Source organism: Leuciscus leuciscus (assembly GCF_965113295.1).
Source record: "Leuciscus leuciscus genome assembly, chromosome: 7".
Taxonomy (NCBI): Eukaryota; Metazoa; Chordata; class Actinopteri; order Cypriniformes; family Leuciscidae; genus Leuciscus; species Leuciscus leuciscus.
In genome coordinates this window covers 42,886,430-42,909,354 of record NC_138731.1, presented here as the reverse complement: position 1 = coordinate 42,909,354, position 22,925 = coordinate 42,886,430, and the positions used below count along the sequence as shown (strand labels likewise).

General features: G+C 35.9%; 1 protein-coding gene and 1 long non-coding RNA gene across 2 annotated transcripts in view; both read right to left on the bottom strand.

Annotated features, from left to right (window-relative positions):
* Positions 1-22,925, bottom strand: part of baz2bb (bromodomain adjacent to zinc finger domain, 2Bb) — a 124,437-nt gene that overhangs the window by 83,361 nt on the left and 18,151 nt on the right. The window lies entirely within an intron of this gene.
* On the bottom strand, positions 20,891-21,933 carry LOC309503690. The gene is made up of 2 exons (XR_014207821.1): positions 21,828-21,933; positions 20,891-21,132 (listed from the first exon to the last, which is right to left on the bottom strand). It is a non-coding gene; the product is annotated as an uncharacterized lncRNA (long non-coding RNA).

Below are 22,925 nucleotides of genomic sequence, written 5' to 3'. Positions count from 1 at the left end.
TTTTCGTTGAAATGAACGGCCAAAACGTTTTCAGTTTTCAGTTGAAAATGATGTCGTGTAAACAGACCCTAAAGCGTGTATTATTTATTGCACTTTAGTTTTGTTAATTGTTCATTTAAGTTGGCCTATTTATTATATATACAGTTATATATACACTTTTATTCTGGTTTACTGTGTTCACAGAAGCACTGCGGGTGCTTGATGTGTGAATCCTCATGTTCTGTTGTTTATGCTGCTATTTGCACATGTAAATCTACATTTTTTAGGTATTTGAATCGGTCACAGACTATTCTATTCTAAGTCCATTTAATTCTAATCTAACCTTCAAATCATGTCAGTTAACTGATGATGACTGGTTAACAACCATCAGCTTTCAGTCAGAAAACAAAATGTTAAATGAACATCCCTACTTCATATATTTCAACTGAACCAACTAAAAATGTTCAGTGCAGCAAGTCGACATAACATTTTGAGATTGACCTCCAAAATCTTTACAGTGTGTTTGTGATGGCAAGAAATGTACAAAGCAGCCAAACACGTATCGTTCTTTACCATCCAACTGGGGACGCGAAGTTCATTTTGATTAATAAAATCATTATTCACTGTATAAAGTATGCTTTACGCTATACTAAATATAGGTCACTATAGTGACCTGAAATCGTTACCTTAAAGAGCTATTTCTGTTTGATTAATCCTATAAACCCTAAAGGGACTGCATAACCAAGCATAGAAAGTATCTATGAAGAGAGAAAATAAGCGTTAAATAAGAAAAATAATGTTATGAATGATAAAAGGCGTAATATATAATATACTATATAATATACTATATATATATAGTTACATAATGAAGACAGACTTCACTGCCAGTTCACTTCACTGTTCACACACACACACACACACACACAGCTCCATTGCAGCCAAGTCCCCTCTTGTATAGATAGAGATCGTTCCGAGAGTCCCCTCTCGGCCAGTGTAGAGCGACATTGGTCTGTTAGTAATATAGATATGTATGTGTGTGTGCAATGACACATAACAATGGCAAGTAAATTGTTAGGGACTGCATAACCAAGCATAGAAAGTAAAAAAACTATATTCTCGCCTCTGCTTTTGAACTGTTGCTGCCGGACGGTCTGTATTTTTTACCCCATTGTAGATTTAAATGGTCTTTCCTCAAGCAATTCAATTTTTGATAACTGATGATGTTCGTCATTCTTTTCTTTTTTTTACTATGCATATTGTGATCTCTGATGCCTAGGCCTATAAATATATATTTTTTTTTTTTTTTTTTTTTTTGCATATTTGAAGTTATATTATGAAAAAAGACCTTAAAATAAAATTTTGTATTTCATTTTTGTTTCTTCAAAATGACCAGATGCAGCAAGTCACCTCAAAAGTTTTGAATTAGATCTTCAAGAAAGGTCCACTGTTGGATGGTAACGAACGACATATGTTTGGTTGCATTTAAATTGAGCAATAATTCAAACACTGACTTTCTCTGTACATCAACATCCTAGAAAAAAAAAAGGAAACAGAAAAAAAATGGCATGTCTATTGATTTTATTAGAGTAGAAATTATGTTTTAATTAATAGGCCACAACAGAGAATGAATTTCTTAAAGCAATAACTTTGCTGTAATGTCCACAACATAACGCTTCTGATGTTTTATAGTGCTTTCATTGAAAGTGTGAAAATGAAAGAAAATGAAAAATATCAAATAATATTCTGTATTATTTATTGGTATGGAACTGCTACTGAGGTACAGACGAAATTATTAAGAAAAGTAGTAACAATAAATTGTTAGGGACTGCATAACCAAGCATAGAAAGTATCTATGAAGAGAGAGCGTTAAATAAGAAAAATAATATTATGAATGATAAGAGGATATTCTCGCCTCTGCTTTTGAACTGTTGCCGTCGGGCCGTCTGTATTTTTTACCCCGTTGTAGATTTAAATGGTCTTTCCTAAAAAAAATCATATTTTAAAATTTTTGATAACTGATGGGTTATATATACAGTATATATATATATACACACACATATATATATATATATATATATATATATATATATATATACATATGTATATATATATATATATATACATATATGTATATATATATATATATAGTTACATAATGAAGGCAGACTTCACTGCCAGTTCACTTCACTGTTCACACACACACAGCTCCATTGCAGGCTATCAAGTCCCCACTAGTATAGATAGAGATCGTTCAGAGTTTCAGGTCCCCACTTGGCATGTTTTTTTAAAAATAAAAAAATGCATATTTGAAGTTATATTATGAAAAAAGAGCTTAAAAGAAAATTTTGTATGTCATTTTTGTTTCTTCAAAATGACCAGAAACACTAGTCCCCTCTTGGCCAGTGTAGAGCGATAGTCCCCTGTTAGTAATATAGACGTGTATGTGTGTGTGTGTGTGTGTGTGTGTGTGTGTGTGTAGATTTTTATAATCACCACGCGCTCTCTCTCTTTCCCTCTCAAAATGCACAAATGTCTTCACATCACCACATCGCGTCTGCACTATGAGCGAGCAACACGCTGCACAGTTGACAGAGGAATTGTCACTTGCACAATCAAGGCAGTGTTGCATCGTCACTAAAGTTTATAATTTGCATTTCTTTTTAAGTCTTGCCAGTGTTTAAACCACTCAGCACTCGCGCGTTCTCCTAGAGACTCATGCACACTCAAAGCACACACACATAAGCCGCCTCACAAACAACTCGCGAGTAACAAATTGCACTTAAATGGTTTTTACCGTAACAAAATTACCGTCTTGTGGAGTATGCACATAAACACAGTCGGTTTTGTCGTAAGTGAACGTAAACACATGCAACTGCATGTGTATCAGTATTTTGGATCTGTGCATTCGCTCACTTAAAGTGACAGCAGCCTATTAATCCTGCTGTTGTCTCTGATTTTTTCTGTCTGTTGATAAACCATTGAAAAACTCATTTCAAGTTACAATTCATGATTGATTGGCACAGAAATCACTGAAGAAACGACTGGAAATGTCTGGATACCGTGTCAAGCTTTGTCCCTCAATATTGCTCAGTGGAAAAGATACGTTTTTCCTCTCTGTCAATGTTGACAAGGTGAAGTCTTACAAATGCATCATTTGCATAATTTATATTTCAATCACAAAAGCAAATAGTCAACAGACACTTTTCAGGAAAACAACAAAAACAACTTCCTGTGCAGAAGTGATTTGCATGCAAGCAGGTGGAAGATAAATGACAGGCAATCACATACAGGAAAAGAGAGTTGGAAATGAAACGCAGCGGAAAGGTTCAAGCTCATTTTTCAGCGTGGCAGAAAAGCAAAATGACCCCTGGGGCTTGTGCTCTCTCCTCCACCTCACACTCTTCAACACACCGACGTCAAGTCATCATCACTCGCGATCTCTAATCAGACTGAATAATGAGTGAGAAGGAGAGACCGAGAGAAGGAGAAAGTGCTGATGATATCACCGTTTGGAGGAACTGCTAATGGTTTAGCTCAATGCTTTTATTTCAGGACCCAGATTGTATTAAAGTGTACTGGACCTAGGGCCACATTTTTAATGAATGAATGAATGCATGCAAGAATGAATGAATGAATGCATGCATGCAAGAATGAATGAATGAATGAATGCATGCATGCAAGAATGAATGAATGAATGAATGAATGCATGCAAGAATGAATGAAAGAATGAATGAATGAATGAATGCAAGAATGAATGAATGCATGAATGCATGCAAGAACGAATGAATGAATGCATGAAAATGAAAGAATGCAAAAATGAATGAATGAATGCAAAAATGAATGAATGAACGCATGAATGAATGAACGAATGAACGAACGAATGAATGAATGAATGAATGCATGCATGCAAGAATGAATGAATGAATGAATGCAAAAATGAATGAATGCATGCAAGAATGAATGAATGCATGCATGCATGCATGCAAGAATGAATGAATGAATGCATGCAAGAATGAATGAATGCATGTAAGAATGAATGAATTAATGCATGCATGCAAGAATGAATGAATGCATGTAAGAATGAATGAATGCATGCATGCAAGAATGAATGAATGCAAGAATGAATGAATTAATGCATGCATGCAAGAATGAATGAATGCATGCAAGAATGAATGAATTAATGTATGCATGCAAGAATGAATGAATGCATGTAAGAATGAATGAATGCATGCATGTAAGAATGAATGAATGCATGCATGCAAGAATGAATGCATGCAAGAATGAATAAATGAATGCATGCAAGAATGAATGAATTAATGGATGCATGCAAGAATGAATGAATGAATGCATGTAAGAATGAATGAATGCAAGAATGAATGCAAGAATGAATTAATAAATCTATCCATCCATCCATCTATCACAACTTACTGCTTACTGCTACATTTTGAAAATCATATGTACCAAAAACAAAGGTACCAAAAATAAAAAATATAAACTATAAGAAACATGAACATTATGCAAAAAAGTCTTCTGACAAAAAGCTGTGGTTGTTGCAAGTTCTTTGAAGAACAAAGAAACACAACACAGAATAAGTGGCAGGTCTCATAGTTCGTATTTACACTCAAAGACTTAATTGTACATGTATTCTGAGATACAGTATCAGATTTTTTCTGTTGCCATGGTTATCACTGTCAATCATTGCATTTTCTGATTCAATCCTGCATTTACATACGGTTGTCAATCCAGGAACTTTGCAGTATGTAGCCAGTAGCATGAGAAATAAAACATTCATTCAAATTGTTATAAGCAACCTTTATAATCACTGAAGCTGTCAATCACTTCAATGTGAGTTTACTGAGCTCTGAACTCATATAGTCATATTTATATGACATACTTTATATTATTACAGAACTGTCACAGAAATACCCATTAAAATCAATTAAGCTGTGTATACTGCACAATGTAACTCTTATTTGCGTAGTGTTTGCACGTTGTTAGTTATAATAAAAGGATTCACAAGCGCGTAGAACACAGTAAGTGAGCACTCTGAATTGGATGCATTCTTAACCACATCTGATTGGCCATTTCGGTCACATGCTCTGAACTTTCACTGGCTACAATGCTGTAAAACACAAAGCACTCACAAAAATATGTATGGAAGCGTTTGAAAGCCGCAGCCTATCAGCAGACATGGGCTACATCCGAAATCACATACTTCCCTACTATATAGTAGGCAGAAAATAATGATAATGACAACATGTACGTCCAGATTACATTCATACTATATAGAATGCATGTTTGTAGCGATCATGGAGTAATTACTTATTCAAAATAGGTACCCTACTTGAGAGAGTATGCGAGACGCAGCCATAGTCGTGAGACGAAAAAGGGGAGTGAAATTGGCACACTTTTAACATTATCACAAAATACACTGTGTTCCCTAATTTTATATCATCAGTTAAGATATAGTGACATCATCATACCGCCAAGCTCTAACTGGACCCAACACATTATAAAAATGACAGCATGAAAAATTGCAGTCAGCTGTGAATAGCACTGTATTTATTCAGTCTATTTGTTTAGTAATAACTTAAGTGAGGTTAGTTTGAAGTCCTGGCCCTCTCCTTCACAAACAATAGCACCTCAAGGACCAAGGACGTCAGCATGGGTGTTTGGATGGACGACACTTCACGTCAGTGAGGACCAAATAAACAATACAGGACTGCTATTTATAGAGAAGGCAAGAGGGTCGACATCATTTCTGTGTTGTTCCTCTAGAACTGTCAGAGACAGAAATAAAAAAAGTCAAGCTGAAGGTGAACAGCGGTATGACATGAAGGTCTCTTAACATTTGTGGAGGGGATTATATGAGTGTGACATTCGCATTAGAGCGTCCGAGCTCAGGTTAAAGACAGCCATTTGACATGATCATATACATTTCTCACATATTATCTTATGAAGCATCATAAAATGACATTTGCAAAATGACAATAATAATATTAACAGAATTTACACTTTAACAAAAAAAAAAAAGTTTACTTTTAATTAATTATTTATAATTAATTTTGTTTTTTTTGTTAATTATTTTATTTCCATAATTTTTATGCATTTTATTTATTATTTAATGTAATTTAATATATTCATTTAATGCCATCTATTTAATATTTAATACACATATATATATACATACACACACACACATACAATTACAAAATTATTAAATTATAATTCATTTTAGTTTAAACTTTTTATTCAGTTTATTGAATAGTTTGGGAATAAGGAATGTGGAGGAATTTCCAGCCTTGGCTCTCATCCAAAGACACTGATGATGTGTGAAAAATGGATAAGCATTTTACATGAAATACTGCTGAAATGAGCTATTGAATTATTGTAAGTACTGGAGTGAATCTCAAGGAAGGAGAGAAACAGAGTGATAAAGAAAAGCTCTCGGTTCGGCAAGAGAGCAGTCATGTTAAATACTAATACTTCCACTGAAATGTGGAGGACATACATGTTAAATACGGATATAAAAAATCTAAAAAAATCAAATATGAAATGCTAGCTAAATAAAAATGTCTTCTGAATCAATCCATGAGTGGACTAAGAGACATGATAGGATGCAGCCCTGGTTACATTTTTTTAAAAAATAAGAAAAAATATAATAAAATCCAACCATTTTTAAATTAATATTTTTTAATAGGAAAACATTATGATATTTTCTTGAATCTAACAGACTAAAATCCAAGACAAAGTCAATGCTGATTATGTAGGCAGATAAATAGGTTCTGGAACAGAGCTGATGCTTTTATTATTCAAGATTAGCATCTTGTGAAACCCTTGACTTCAATTTCTTTATTGCAATGATTTTGTGTTGCCAATAAAGAGCGAAGCTCAGAACCTCCTGAAGAGAGTTTTAATTTACACTCTGCAACAGAATCGAATCCCAGAAGAATATGAGCTTGATCTGTGGAAATTAGTTCTGATGAAAGCAATGGCACATGCAAAAACAACCACAACGGTACATTCTCCCTGGACTAGAAAAAAAGAAAAAGAAAAAAAAAGACACAAAAAGAGCCTGAAAACGGCCCCTTTTCTCCCATCAAGATGAATTACAAATTAAATTTAGGGTATGTAGAATTCATAAAAGCTGCTCGAGTGTGTAGTACACGTGCGTGCGTGCGTGCAATTACTGCCCTGTAAAATCAAGCAGACACATCCTAATCCCAAAATATATTCCACCTGTGATTGGTGTTAAGATTCAACATGAGAAGTTCAACCTCAACGTTGAAAACCGACAGTATGCAGTTGCAAACCAGACAGATCGAATTAGACTAGAGATTTAAAAAAAAAAGCAGCTCTCTTTCTGTATCCATAGTGGAATTCAATTTAAATGACACATATGATGAGAAAATCAGAGTATAGTGTTCTCACGTAAAGCTGAGAAGTCTTGTATTCAGTTGCCATGAAATGAAAGGGAGGTTCAGGTCTTGTTTGTTCATAACGCAAGCATCCAGGTTTCAAGTTTGTCACAAATCTGCCGATAGCCATTTGTAAACAGACAATGAGGGAGTCGGGACGATACCAGATACCAGTTATGGAGTCAAAATAATCAGATTTCCAACAATGAGCAACTAAGGCCTCGTTTACACTGCAGGTCTTGATGCCCAATTCTGATTTGTTACCTTTATCCGATTTATTTTTTACCGTCCGTTTACACGTTCTTTCAACTGTGACCCATATCCGATTCACGTGTTTACACTTGCTATACTATCTGACACATCGCGCATGCTTAAAGGGTTAAATTCTCTTGCACAGATGGGCGGACGTGAAATATGCTTGATGCTAGCTCTGCGATAAATGCGAAGTTCGCCAAACATCACCATAATTTTGAGGCGAAGGAGGATGAAAAGAGCCATCATTGCATATATGCTTCAGTTATTGTGTGTGTGAGAGATCTCAGGACTGGTGGGAGCATATTGGCTTTAAATGTTGGCTTTAACAAGGAGCATGCGTTTTTTTTCCTGTTTACACTGTCATAGAACACATCCAATCCGTGTCACATATGAGCTAAAAATCGGAATTGGGTCACATTTCACTGACAGTGTAAACGAGGCCTTGACAAACAAACAAACAAAAAAAGTTTATTTAACATTTTGTAGCATTATAAAAGAGAGCCGTGTTAAAGAAAACAAAGATTGTGTCATTGTGTCATTATTCACTCAGCGACATACTGTACAGGTTTGGGAAAACACAAAGGAAATTTTCCATGGAACATGAAAGTACAAATTGGGAAGAACTTTCAGTCACAACTTCATGTTAATCCACTGGACTTGTGAACTATATTTCACCTCTCACACCAATCTGCATATTAAACGTCACGTTAGATATGACAGCCAAAAACCCAGAAGTCCATGCGACGTATGCACAATATTTAAAGGTATAGTGGAGGATTTTCTTTTTCCGGGTGGATCATCAAGACTATTGGTCCTCCTAATTGTCAATCATTCTGGTGATATGTTTACGTAAGGCCGTCGTACGTGCTCGTCCTTTCTGCGCATGCGCACTTTCAGGTGTATATGTGTGTGGTGAGCTACGGTTTCAGCCATTCATTGAAGCTCGCCGTTCTCACCGGGTTTTTTCAAAATGTCTGAGGGTCGCAAGAGAAAAAGTGTCTACGAATTGTATGACAAGAAGAGAAAGGCCTCTGAAAAAAGAAACAAGACCAGAGTGTTTTTGGGAGAATATTTCACACACTGGCGTGCGCTAAAAGCACAGGTTGGGCTTCCCACTGATGCCTCAGTCGTGAAGTTACTACTCGACAGGTAAAGTTTGGCATGCTATTTGGAGAAATCCATTTAAAATCACTGCTAGTAAAAGTTAATGTAAGCTATGATTAGCGATGCTAGCCGTCTCTCGTGCACACGTTTAATAGGCGTTCCCTCTCAGTTAGAGTTTTGCGCATGTGCATTTTTTCAAAAAGTGGGGAGGGCGGTTCTTTTCTAAAATTCGGGAAAATCCTCCACTATACCTTTAAAAGTCTTCAGATTTTTTTGTGTGCATATTTTTTTGTGTGTGAATTTCTATCATGAGTGATGTCACTATGAACTGCTGATGGAAGCCAAAAAAAGTTGTATGAAATTTTACTTTTTGTGTTCCACTGGAAAAATATCAGCATACAGGTCTGGATCTTCATGAGGGCGAGTAAATAATGACGGAATATTTATTTTGGGGTGAACTATTCTTTTAACAAATCACAGAGGCTCTGTTTTATAAAGCCACCAAATGGAAAATGCATTTGTTTATTGCAACGATAAACCTCAGAAAATAAAGCACACTCCCATGACGGCGGCGCTATAGTTATTTGCACATTTCAGACACAGTAATTTGGGCTTTGACTGGAGCAAGACAATACCTCACCAAAGCATGATTAAAGGGCATAATCGCCTCAATAATCTTGATCATTTAGTCTAATAGTCCTGTGGTGGGCTCCTCTATCAGCAAATAAAAAGAAAATCATGCATTTCTAGGATGTTACAGAATGTTTGAATATGGACATGTGGTTGTGTGACGCTCAACAAAATCACACAAGGTCAAAGAAAATACAAACCAGATGACATTAAAAACGAGGATAAACATAATTTGTGCTGTTTTACTGACTAAAGACAAAAAGAAACAATCATGTATGGTGAGTGTAAGGCCTAATCCTCCAATTGACCCTTCGCAGGGAGTTTGATTGACAGGCGATCTGACCAATCATAATCCGCCATACGCCGAATCCGCCATTTATGTCCGACAAAGCAGTCGGGAGAGTTAGTAGATTAACGTTGGTGGATTAGAACTTGAAAAACGTGTACTGACGTCTTTCCGCGGTTAAAACAACATTCCTTCTGATGTTCTTTCATGTTTATATGATGCTATAAATGAACTAGAAGGAAGAGATGATCGGTTCACGAGCAGCTTTAACTGAGCGATCTGTCACGACACATTAAAGAGCCACAAAATGGTATTTATTGTTACATTTCTTTAAAAATGACCAAATTTGAAAGTTGACTTTGTTTCATATCAAAAGTAAGCTGGTCTGTCCTGTGTGTCAGTGTGTTGTCAGTGTCCTCTCTCCTCCGCGATGTGTGTTTCACTGCGTGAGAACATGGTGTGTGGTGTGAGAGAGGCGTGGCTTGTCGGACATAGCAACAGTAACTACAGGGGGCGGGTCTTTCAGAACAGTCAATTAAACAAGCAGGCCCTAAATATCTCTACCAAATGTAAGTATTACATTTAATAAGTGCCAAGCAGTGAATCCTATATATGAAATCCCTGTATTTATTTTATCATCTGGTTTAAAGCTCCCCTGATAGTATTAGAAATACAGCGAAGCTCAATGTTCGACTCCCTCACACCTGCTTCGGGCAGATGTTCAAAGTAAATCAAGTTTAACCTCAAACCATGTTGCCGTCTCCAGGGGTTCATCTCATTCGGTTCACACAGAGTTCAGTTATTCACAGGAGTGACGCATTCACACTTGAAAGATTCAGACAGAGACATGAACGGAACAACTAGTTTTTAACACAGTCACTCTCTTTACTGACAGCTAAACAGATGCACATTTGCTGCTGTTCATACAGATGTTAGTGCTAAAGTACTTAAATTTGTTTTGTACCTTTACACCGTGTCCTAACCAGACGCGATGCGATAAGATTCCAGCGACAAATAATGTATCAAATAATGTAAATAAAAACCCACAGCCAATCAGAACAGCGTGTGGGCAGAGTCAGCCAATCAGAACAGCGTGTGGGCGGAGTCTCGCGGCGAGTGCACGGCACCAGAGCGTAATCTTGACGGCACTCGCTAGAAAATGGATAAGCAGCTACATAATCAAATTCACAAATATTACACCATTTAAATATTATTCAAATACATAGTCTACTGAGTTACAAAAACAATCTTTGTCAAAGAATACACTTGTTTGTTCACAGTTTGAGGTGAATTATCCATTGTTTCTTTTACAGCTACAAAGCTGGAGCACTAAATGATATTCAAAGTCACATTACACATTACACAAATTAACATTAAATTAAGCACATAAAGGCCCTGTCCCAAATGGCACACTCCGTGGACTTGTGGACTTCCTCAGAGTCCACACTTTGGTGACGTCATGTAGTGCAGACCTATAGGGCCCCTGGCACGAGTCCACGAGGGCACATTGAGAGGTATTTTTGGGGAAATAACGGTCTGGTTGTTGTTGGACAGGAGAAATCACATTTTTGCGCTCCGACGTCTCATCTCCATGTCCACTACACAGCCTACTTTTACAGTTCTATATTTTGATATTGTGAATGCCACCTGGACATTAGACAATATTACATCATGCTTATTTAAATGATGTATACAGTTGTACATAATAATAGTAAATAATGTTCCATTTGAATAAAGATTACAATTTTAACACATAATGAAAATGTGCATGAGTTTCAGATGAATTTACAGGTTTCAATATTCATACTATGTTTACATATGACTCAGTAAAGCCCTGACATTCGGTTCTATTTATTTAATGAATCATAATGTGATCGTATTATTCAACGCACTATTATACTGGTCGATGACCATAATGTTTGTATAAACTGTAGGCAACAACTGGTAAAATGTACATCTAGGTCATAAAAACCATAATATTTTCTTATTTCTTAGCGAAATCTCCTCCCATCCGTTGTCTGATTGGCCTTTCGCAAGGATTACTGGGTAGTTAAAGTGTGTGGAGCCTGCATCTATGTGTGGAAGACCGCTTCAAGGGTACCAAAGGGGGCGCTGCTGAGCACACTTCAGAGCGCTAAAATGCTGAATGGGACGGCCTAGACTCAGCGAGCACGCGCAATTTAAGTCCACGAGACCGAAAGTCCACATGAAGTGCGCCATTTGCGACAGGGCCAAACAGTACCTGAGATTATCATCGCCACACTTTGTGTTTGTTGTTCCAGCGCGACGTCACAGAAAAATAGAAACAGTTTCTAAAATAGAATCATCGTCAGGACAAACACTCTGATTAACATGGAAAATAACCTTTTATCGTGTGTAGTTAGGACACGGTGTTATAATACAACTACCAGTGATAAAGTGTAAGTCACATGATGAATCAAAGAAGTCGTTTTTCCACAAGCTTAAGTAATAAGTGTCCAGTGTCACAAACATAAAATACAAAATGCCATCAGCGCAACAATCACGACCGTAAAACAGTAAGAAAATTATATAACATCATAATATATATATATATACACACACACACACATACATACACACATATACATACACACATACACACACACACACACATACACACACACATACATACACACACACACATACATATATATAACTGATAAGAACTTTATAATAACTAATAATAAAAAACTAAGAAGAGACAGTTTCAATGAAAAACCATCAAACTTCTCGCCCAAAACTGTAAATGTAACTATTTTACAGTAAAATTACATGAAATGTCCCTGGTTTTAGGCTAATTGTTGCATTTTTACAGTTGTTTACATTACAATTACAATAATTTTTACAGTGTATGCATTTTTATATTTTATGTCCCTGAACAACTTTGTCCAACATCATTTTGAAGAGCAGAACAGCGCAAACATGTAATCGATCTATAGCAATGCTTGTATCTATTTTACAAAACCCATCTTCTGTCAACAGCTCAATGCTGTATCCCAGTAAAGCATGCACCGCTGCAGTTTAAATGCTAAGGAACAAATTGCCTTGTTAAAGTAATCATAAATCATCAACACCATCAAACACGCTGGCACTGCCCTTGGCCAACACTCATTCATCTCTAAAGAGCAGAGAGCGCTGCGTGCTTGTTACACCGTGAAGGATTCATCACATTATAGTGCCACTTTAACGCAAATGACTGCAAGCGTTAAGATGCATTGCACGGTTAAAAAAATACAGCGCTTTAAAATCAAATTACGAATTGCATCAAATCGTCTATTGCTTGATGTAAAAATCAACAGATAAAAGAGACATCTCACTGTATTCTGATTCTCAGAGCTGACAGTGATGTGCATTAATAACACAACACGAGAGAAAAATTCCCAGGGCATCTATCACCAATTCTTGTCTGAAATGATTTATTCAGAAGGATGCGATCTGATTGGATGGCTACATTGTGCTAAATATAAAGCAGCTCTGTTGTCACCTGTGGCCTCAGTCTCATGCATCTGGGAAAACAGGAGAATTCCTAGAGACGATCAAAGGCTTAAATCTATGAATCCAGCAACCGTGTAGTTAACCAATGTTGAAAAATACATTTAATTCATCCAATATACTGCAACCTGTGCACATTTAAGAGCAGATTTGCCGGAAAAAGAAAAAATAATATGCACTCAATATTCAAACAATGACAATGTGCATTCTGGTGCAGGAAGACACAGCGTGCATGTCAATGAGGCCGCTAATGAAAATCAGCCATCAACCTGCAATACATGCACATTACACCAGAGAATTACATTATAGATGTTATTCAGCACTCCGCACGGCTGTTTCTATTCATCGATTTTCCATTCTGAACAAGGAATACGGATGTCAGAGGAATTACAACTCGTATTTGTGCGATTGCAAACCTGAAATGGTCATGTAATAACCACCACTGTTTCTCAACAACTCCCTCTTCCATCCAAACTTACACTTACAATTTCACTGCAAAAACAATGAGTTCAAATGCACAACATGCTTAATCTTTCCTTTCACACCGCAGCAGAAAACGTGCTCTGTGTTTGAACAGTGAATGCTGGGTAATTACTTCACTCCATAAAAGAGCCTTTAAATCATTAAATGTAATCCATTAAAAATCTTGTTTAATGATCGGGATAGTTTAGTCCCATTAATTATGCTAATTGTTAAACGAGACAGGGTAAACAAGAGCTGAAAACAATTCTCTCTTTTTCTTTTCAAATATATTTGGACTTTTACTCTCCCGTAATGTCTTTCATGCAAACATATTTGCGCAGGTAATTGTGTTTAAAGATTAACACGGCTTTAATGAGAGTGACCCTGTCCATTAAGTCATTCTGTCGCATTTAATGCATAAATAGCAATATTACATCGCTTTATTCTCATTCATTAAATTATGGGAAAAGGGAGGAAAAATAACTATTTTAGCATAAAGCTTAAATGGGTAATATAGCAAAAAAATGGGCAAAATAGCTTGTTTTTGGATGATATTATATATCTTAATATTTTGTGAATGCCTCAAGCTTTTTTCTCAAATTAGAAGAAGTGTAATTTATTAAAATTATTATTACGGGTTCAAAACAAGCCGTGATTATTTTAAGTAGAGTAATATATTTTACATTGAACATACAAAACAAATCTTCTGTATAAATTAAATTGACTATCAAGCTCAAGAATAATTTTCAGTTATTATAAACCAATAATATATAACTATTGTTACAAAAAAATTTTCATATGAAAAAGAAAATTCTGTGAAAACTGAGTGATGAATCAATTAAAGCTGCCGTCGGCAAGTCTGGCAGATTGGGTCGATTAGCCAAAATTTTGAATGTTTACAACTCTCATGCCCCTCCCCACTACCAGCGAGCACCCTCCCATCGAGGTCGTGCTCCTCAGTGCGTCACTGTGCGTGTGTACCTGATTTTCTGTGAACGCGTCCGTCTCTTCAGCATCTATCAACACCATGGACTCGGAGGTAGGCTGCCCTGGCTAATCTATCCATAGATAGCAATAACCGAGGAATTGGAAGCTTGTTAGTAGATTTTCTCTCCGCCATCACGCTTCATGCAATCTCCAGGCGAACTTCAGGCGTGGCGTGTGCATGTGATATTAACGTGCGCGAGTGAGGGGGGGATCTGTGGCGTGTGCACGACCTGTGATTGACAGTCAGATCTCACCCCCCCCTGCGCTGATTGGACCTGATGAAGAGGGAGCGCTGGATTTTTGCAAAACAAATAACACGCTCCAGGTGGAGTTAGAAGCTCGGGTTTTTTTCTAAAACCACCTTATTTATGTTGTTCTGTCGGATTATAGTGTCGATTACACTGAATATGATCAAAAAAATGTTGCCGACGGCAGCTTTAATTAGTTTGAATTGATTTGCCGAAACTGACAGTTAGAACTAGTGGTCAACCGATATATCGGCCAATATTTGGCATTTTTAAAATATCGGCATCGGCCGATACGTTTTTCTGATTGGCCGATGTATTGGAAGCGGGACTTTTATTTTGACGGGCGGCGCTGAGAACACCAGCGCCTGATCACACAGCGCTCACTCACATTCTCCATCTTCATTAGTTCACGATCTCTGTCAGTCACACATCTAATACTTTGTTAGACAGAACTGGTAAACAAAGAAAGTAAATAAATGCTATGCGAAAAAGTAAAGTGTTGCTTTTATATTATTTGCAACAGAAAAGGCAAACATTCAGGCTAAAATACTTTCTCATTTACCGTCAACACCGAGATGCGTCAAAATCAATCAAAACCCACAGCCAATCAGAACAGCGTGTGGGCGGAGTCTCGCGGCAAGTGCACGGCACCAGAGAGTAATCTTGATGGCACTCGCAAGAAAATGGATAAGTAGCTACATAATATCTATCTATATATCTATATCTATATCTCTATATCTATATCTATATCTATATCTATATCTATCTATCTATCCATCTATATATATATATATATATATATAGTCAAGTCAAGTCAAGTTTATTTGTATAGCGCTTTTCACAATACAGATTGTATCAAAGCAGCTTCACAGTATTAAATTAAAATAATACAACAAAGTTTGTTTCAAGAGGAATTTATTGATTGATAAAATTAAATTAAATATCCCCAAAATATCCCCAACTGGCTTTATATCGGCCATCGGCCACCCTGCTCTCAAAGATATCGGCTTCGGCCATCAAAAAAACAATATTTTGAACAGATTTATGATGAATTAATCAAACTTTCTAATTCGAATGCTGTTTTTGCAACTGAACTTTAAAATCAGAGACACTATTAAAATGACAGTCGGAACACTCTAATATTAACAAACCAAAATAAAAAAAAGGACAACCAGCTGAATCATATATTATGAATATTCAATATATCACTGAGCCCTACAAAAACAAAAACTTGTCCATTTAATATTTCTACTTATTTGAAATAATAAGCAATTTCTACTTATTCTACTAAATTCGATCAATCAAGTGTAATAAAAGCTTTCTGTACTCAAACAGAGACATGACCACCTTCTGTGTGTGTTCACAATCACTGCCTCTATTAAAAAAAAAAAAAAAAAAAAAAGAAGCATATTTTGATCATTTTCCACTTCCCATGTAAACAAAGAGACTGCTAATTGATGGAAGTAGTGGTCCCGGATCCCCCTGAGTGACGAAGGTCATCCCGACTCTCTCTCGCCCGCCGACGGGGGGAGAAACAGCGCCGTTACTCCCTCGCTGCCATTTTTCTTCCCTGACAAAGACTCCATCTGCCACCGAGCCATTTGCAGCCTGCGAGTCAGAATATCAATGATTTCCAAGCATTCTGCGAGCCTGCCTTCACCTTGGCGTCACCTCTACGAGTGTTGGGAAGAGCTGACGGCAGGGATATTCTCCTCAGCACCGCAGGCCAACACTCATCCAACTAAGTGCCGTTTATGCAGCTCCGAGGAGGAGAGAGGATGATGATGATACTGGAGCCATTTTAGACGCACGTCCCAAAAGCAGGAGAATTTTCCGGCAGATTCTGGAGTCAATTTTACAGAGGATAGAAAACAAGAGGTCGAAGCCATTTCTCGATGCTGCTTAAATCAGTTCCTGCAGCAGCTCATGTCAGATTTACCATGATCTTTTCAGATAAGAGCTCACTGCACTGTGAAACACAAAGGTTCAATGGGGTTCTGTGTAGAATTCTAGGTTCTTTTGATCCCAATTTTAAAAGTTCTAAATAAGAAGGCATGTCTTAAATGATTGCATAATACTTTCATGTTTAATGGGGGTATTTCCAATTTTTTCCAAGTAATGAAGTGTGTTTACGAGCTGTTTGTGGAATTAATTTAAAATTAAAACTAAATCCATATAATTATTCCATGATGGGAACCCTTTAAGGTTCTAGAGCTTTTTCTTCTAAGAGTATAACAATATAGTGTAGGCCTACTATATATAAAAAAATTAATATATATATATTATATATACCGGTATATATATATATATATATATATATATATATATATATACAGTATATACAGTATATATATATATATATATATATATATATATATATATATATATATATACAGTATATATATATATATATATATATATATATATATATATATATACAGTATATATATATATATATATATATATATATATATATATATATATATATATATACAGTATATATATATATATATATATATATATATATATATATACAGTATATATATATATATATATATATATATACAGTATATATATATATATATATATATATATAGTATATATATATATATATATATATATATATATATATATATGTGTGTGTGTGTGTGTGTGTGTGTGTGTGTGTGTGTGTGTGTGTGTGTGTGTGTGTGTGTGTGTGTGTGTGTGTGTGTGTGTGTGTGTATAAAAATATATAAAAAAAATAATATATATAAAAAAAAATTATTATCTATTATTATTATTATTATTATTATTTATTATTAATATATATATTTATTTATTTATTTTACTTTTATATATATATATATATATATATATAAATATATATATATATATATTTATTTATGATTTTTTTTTTTTTTTTTTTGGTGAAATTCTATTTATTAATTTGCTCTAAAATGGCTCAAGTTTTTGTCCTAATTAGAGGAACTATCATTTATATAAGTCAAAATGATTACATTTCACTCTTTCTTCCTGAAATAACAAACTGCGTGGAAAACATTCCTTAATTATTTTAACTACATTTTTAACATAATTTACTTTTTACGTTAAAATACGTGAAATTAGGGTTTCTCTGATTGGAAAAAGTGAAACAAAACACCTTCAATTCAATATGTTCAAAAATCATTTTCAGGTAATGTATACAGGTAAGTTTAATATAATACATATATTTCTACAACATTTAACATTTAATATAAAAAAAGAGAATCTGAGACTTCTGTGAACATTGAGTGAAGACATACAGTAAATCATTGAATCAGAGTTTGAATTGATTTGCTGACACTAAGTTTGAACAGATTACAGTACAGTAACACTGTTTCTAATACTGAATTATAAAACGGATAGTTCCGGTCCTTGATTCTGATTGGTTGAGCCGCGTTCAAAGCCGTTATAAATGACTCAAACACACACACCTGTGACCATTACATTAGCGTTACTGCGCAACCGCCGCTTGTGTTGCTGCATGTGTTGCTTAGCAACCTCTTCGGAACTACATTGCTTGGCGGAGGAATAAATGTGTTATAACGTAATATTTTTTGTTGCTGTTGTTTATTTTATGAATAAAATAAATATTTTTATGGAGTAACCGTTTTATAAAAGCAATAAGCCTCTCGAAGCCGTGATTTACAGTGGATTTAGAACAGCTAATGGGGTTTGAGGCGCTCCGCTCCGCGTCCTAGCTAACAACGCCCCTTAGCTGCTCTAAATCCACTGTAAATCACGGCTTCGAGAGGCTTATTGCTTAAGTTTAAATCACAGACACGATTAAAATGTCTGTCTGAACACTCTTACATTTTCCATGATCTTTCTTTTTTTAAAATGTTTCCAAACTCAAAACTTTTTCCCCATTTAAAAAAACCAGCAAGACGTAAGAGGACGAACGGACCAGAGGAGGCCGTGACCCTGCGTGTGAACCCTTCACTCTTCAGATAGACAGGTTTGGACGACAGATCATCCCTATCTGTGTGTTTGCCATGTTACTTAAGGAGCTCGACCTCACCTGACCCGCTGTAGGTTTATCCCAGCTGAGCCCCACAACTATACACACGCTCGGCTCTAATAAATCGCCACTTCACCACCTTTATTTCAGCACCACAGAAACACACTGATTAGTGCCGGGATTGATTTCTCCAAAGATGGACCTCAGAAGGTTATGCTGTGACCTCAGGCCACAGAGTCATCTCAGAGAAAAACATCACAAAACACACATCTGTCGGTTCATCCTCCGACCCTGAACAAAGACGGATACAATCATGCAGTCCCTTTCATTTATAGGGTTGATATTGTCATCTAAAAGTTAAAACTATTAAATTCTTTTGTTTTATGTAACTGAAAAAAAGCTGAAATAAATGAAGAGTTCAGATGCAAAAGCCATCAGAAATTTTCTTCTAGAATTATCATTTTTATCAAGCTCGTAAATGTAAGTTTAATAATTTCACTTAAATGGCAATGCAAATTACCTATTAATTGTCATTTAAAGTGAAATTACTTAACTTAAATATACAAGCTTGATAAAAATGATCATTCTAGAAGAAAATTTCAGATGGCACTTGGAGGCTTTTGCATCTGAACTCTTCAAATATAAATATTAGATGGAAAAACTTGCCTTGGCAACTAATTCTGAAGTTCAAAATTACTAAAAATAAAAATCGATACAAAAATAAAGCTAAATGGATTTTTTAGAAATGATAAAATTAAGGTTTTAAAAAGAGCGGTTCATTCATAAATCTGTAAGATCTTCCCATCATGCTGTGGAAATACAAACCAGAAGACAGAACACAACGAGCGCAGTGATGAAAAGAGGCGGGGCTACACAAAGGGGCGGGGCTACACAAGCTCTATATAGACCTTATGCACCAGAGAAACGAGGGCGCCGCCATCTTTAGAATATTGTCTTTTAACTTACGTTTTTGCGGTCGCTCTGTATATTTCTGTGGCGCTGCTGTCCAGGAGTAATTCGCTTTTGAAGAGGATTTACTTAATGTAAAGTTAACGAAAGTTATCATGAGGACTGTAATGTTTAAAGCAGATGACTTAACAAATGTCAGTCGACCGGGAAGATTTTAAAACGAGCCGTTCATTCATAAACACACAAAATCGCTGTGAAAATACAGACCGGAAGTCAAAAGACAACGAGCGCAGCGCTGAAAAGGGGCGGGGCTACACAAGGTCTATAGTACGCACTTTTTTAACGTTCATGAAGCAAGTTTCAAACCAAATGTAGAGCCTATACTATACAGTACGTGTTTTCGGACGCATCGTTAGAATTTGTTTATCTGCACGACTGCTTACTGAAATCATGCAAATCATGCAAAATAAATATTTTAGGGATATAGCTGACAAAATTTTGGGATTTATGAATTATGATGCCTTAGAAAATGATCTAAATGCAGTTTCCTCAGGAAGTGCTTTCTGTTAAGTCACTGACTAAGTGGGCAGTGATGCCGCCGCCTTCAATTTCAGACACAGCCAATGCGAAGCAGTGACCTACTAAGCTTAAGCAGTGTGTGTGTGTGTGTGTGTGTGTGTGTGGCCACCCGCTGGCTTTGACCTTAGAGATGCGTTCTGTGCGCTGGTGATGTGATGAGTGTGTCATTACAGCTCAACATATTCCTGACCTAATGAGCCGTCTCCTCTGATCACATCACAGCAATCTGTCACTCGCAAAGACGCCGCTAAAGGACATACACACCAGAAATCCATACAACACACAGTCATGAACACGACATTTCTTCAGCTTCACAACAGGCTTTATTTTGCCATAATGACCAGCTGATTGTATTTGTGCACAATCACACTTTTCTTTTTCTCTAGGATATTCTCCTCTTTAAATCCACTCTTCCATCTCAGAGCCACCGTTTAGATCCACGCGATTTACTGAGAAACACTTAAACACAATCCCTCCAAAGCAACCACAAAACGATTGGAAAAACAAATCTAAAGTGTGTTTAAAAAAAAAATATATATATATATATAAGAAGTGCTTTAAAATGCATCCAAGTATTGAAAAGCGCAACTTAATATACAGCAAGATTTCTGAAAAACTTTTAGCAGCTCTACAACACTAAAAAAATAAGGACTTGAGCTTTCACATTTACAATTAAGCTCAATATTTATTATTAACTGAAAACTATTTTTGCATTAGGTGTCATCATATTAAGAACGAGAACTACAACGATAACTATAACCAAAAAAGTTTAAAGGAACACTCCACCGTTTTTTGAAATAGGGCTTATTCACCTTCTTTCCCACATTTAGATAGGTGGGCAAATGCATTTTTGTCTCAGTGAATGCATTGCTTTAGTTTGACAGGGTCGGCGTGAGCTTAGCTTAGCATAATGAATGGAATCCTTTGTTGCCAGCTAGCATGTCCTGAATAAAAGTGATATAAAAAATAAAAAAAACCCTACCTAATTACTTCTTGTGGCCTGCGTATTCACAACAAGTACAAATAGCGATGCAGATTAACACTAGGCGATTTCCTAGGCAGATATTGACTTATATATTAAGGACTATATTAGGGGGAAGCACAGGCGAAGCACTGCTACTTGGGCGTGATATCTCTGTGCCCAAGTAGCAGTGCTTCGCCTGTGCTTCCTCCTAATATAGTCCCAAGTCAAAATCTGCATAGGAAATCGCGTATTTGTACTCGTTGTGAATACGCAGGCCACAAGAAGTAATTAGGTGGGTTTTTTTATTTTTTATATATCACTTTTACTCAGGACATGCTAGCTGGCAACAAAGGATTCCATTCATTATGCTAAGCTAAGCTAGCGCCAACCCTGTCAAACTAAAACAATGCATGCACTGAGACAAAAATGCATTTGCCCACCTATCTAAATGTAGGAAAGAAGGTGAATAAGCCCTATTTCAAAAAACGGTGGAGTGTTCCTTTAAAAACACTAAAGGCCCTTGCACACTGAGACGGCCTCACGTCATGTCAATCACGCTTACACACTGCCTCCGAAACTTTGGTCCGTCACTAAAAAATTCGGATTGTGTTCGATTTCGTGGAATTTAGAATGTGTAATGTGTAATAGAATGTGTAGAATGTGTAATTTACTGTGTAATGTAGAATGTCACAGAATTTGGCATATATTTGATGAATAAGGGTACTTTATGTGTTCGATTGTCTGGTCCAAACCAGAGTTTGAGTTGGATTGCTCTCTCCTCCCCCGCTGGACTGTTTTATAAGATTGTCCTATTGCTAAATTAACTCTTTCCCCGCCATTGACTGAACTTTCCATCATTTATGAGACCATACTTTCCAACCATTGACAGAATTGTATGTGTTTTCACTGTTATATGGTAGGGGGCGCTATTGCACATCTTCTATAGAGTACAGAATCTCCGGATCAAAACACGGGTGAAAAAGCAGCAGAAACAAGCGATATCATATGTAAGCAGACGCATTTGTAAAATAACGTGATCATCAAACATTAAACAGCATATAATTCAAAACTGCCTAATGTTACCGAATGAAATGTCGACCCAGGACGAGCTTTAGGGGTGTTGATGGACTCGATCTACTCCATCTGTGTTTTAATCATCGTTCTGAATCCGATCCAGACGTAGTCTTTGACAAAAATGTGATTTTCTCAGCTTTTTGTTCAAAATGTTGCTTTTTATTAAAAACTTGCCCACATTCAAGTGTTGATAAAAAAATTATAAAATGTTTTGTTGTTGTGGTTTAAAAGCAGAGGGTCTGTTCTTTCTTTTGATATATTTGAATGTTGTTGTTTTTTTATACAACAAAATATTCTGAGGGCCATGAAATTTTTGTGAAAATGATTTTTTAAAAAAATGCTGGGTTTTTTTTTTTAAACAAAAATTCTGGTGTAAAAAGTGTTAAAATTAAATTATTAAATTTTATGAATTAAATTCATTAGACATATTTTTTGATCATTTAACTTTCAAATGGAATCCAGAAAAATGTAAACAAAACATGGAACATGGGAAAAAAATAAAACTGAATTTGGGAAAAAATACAATGGATTTCAT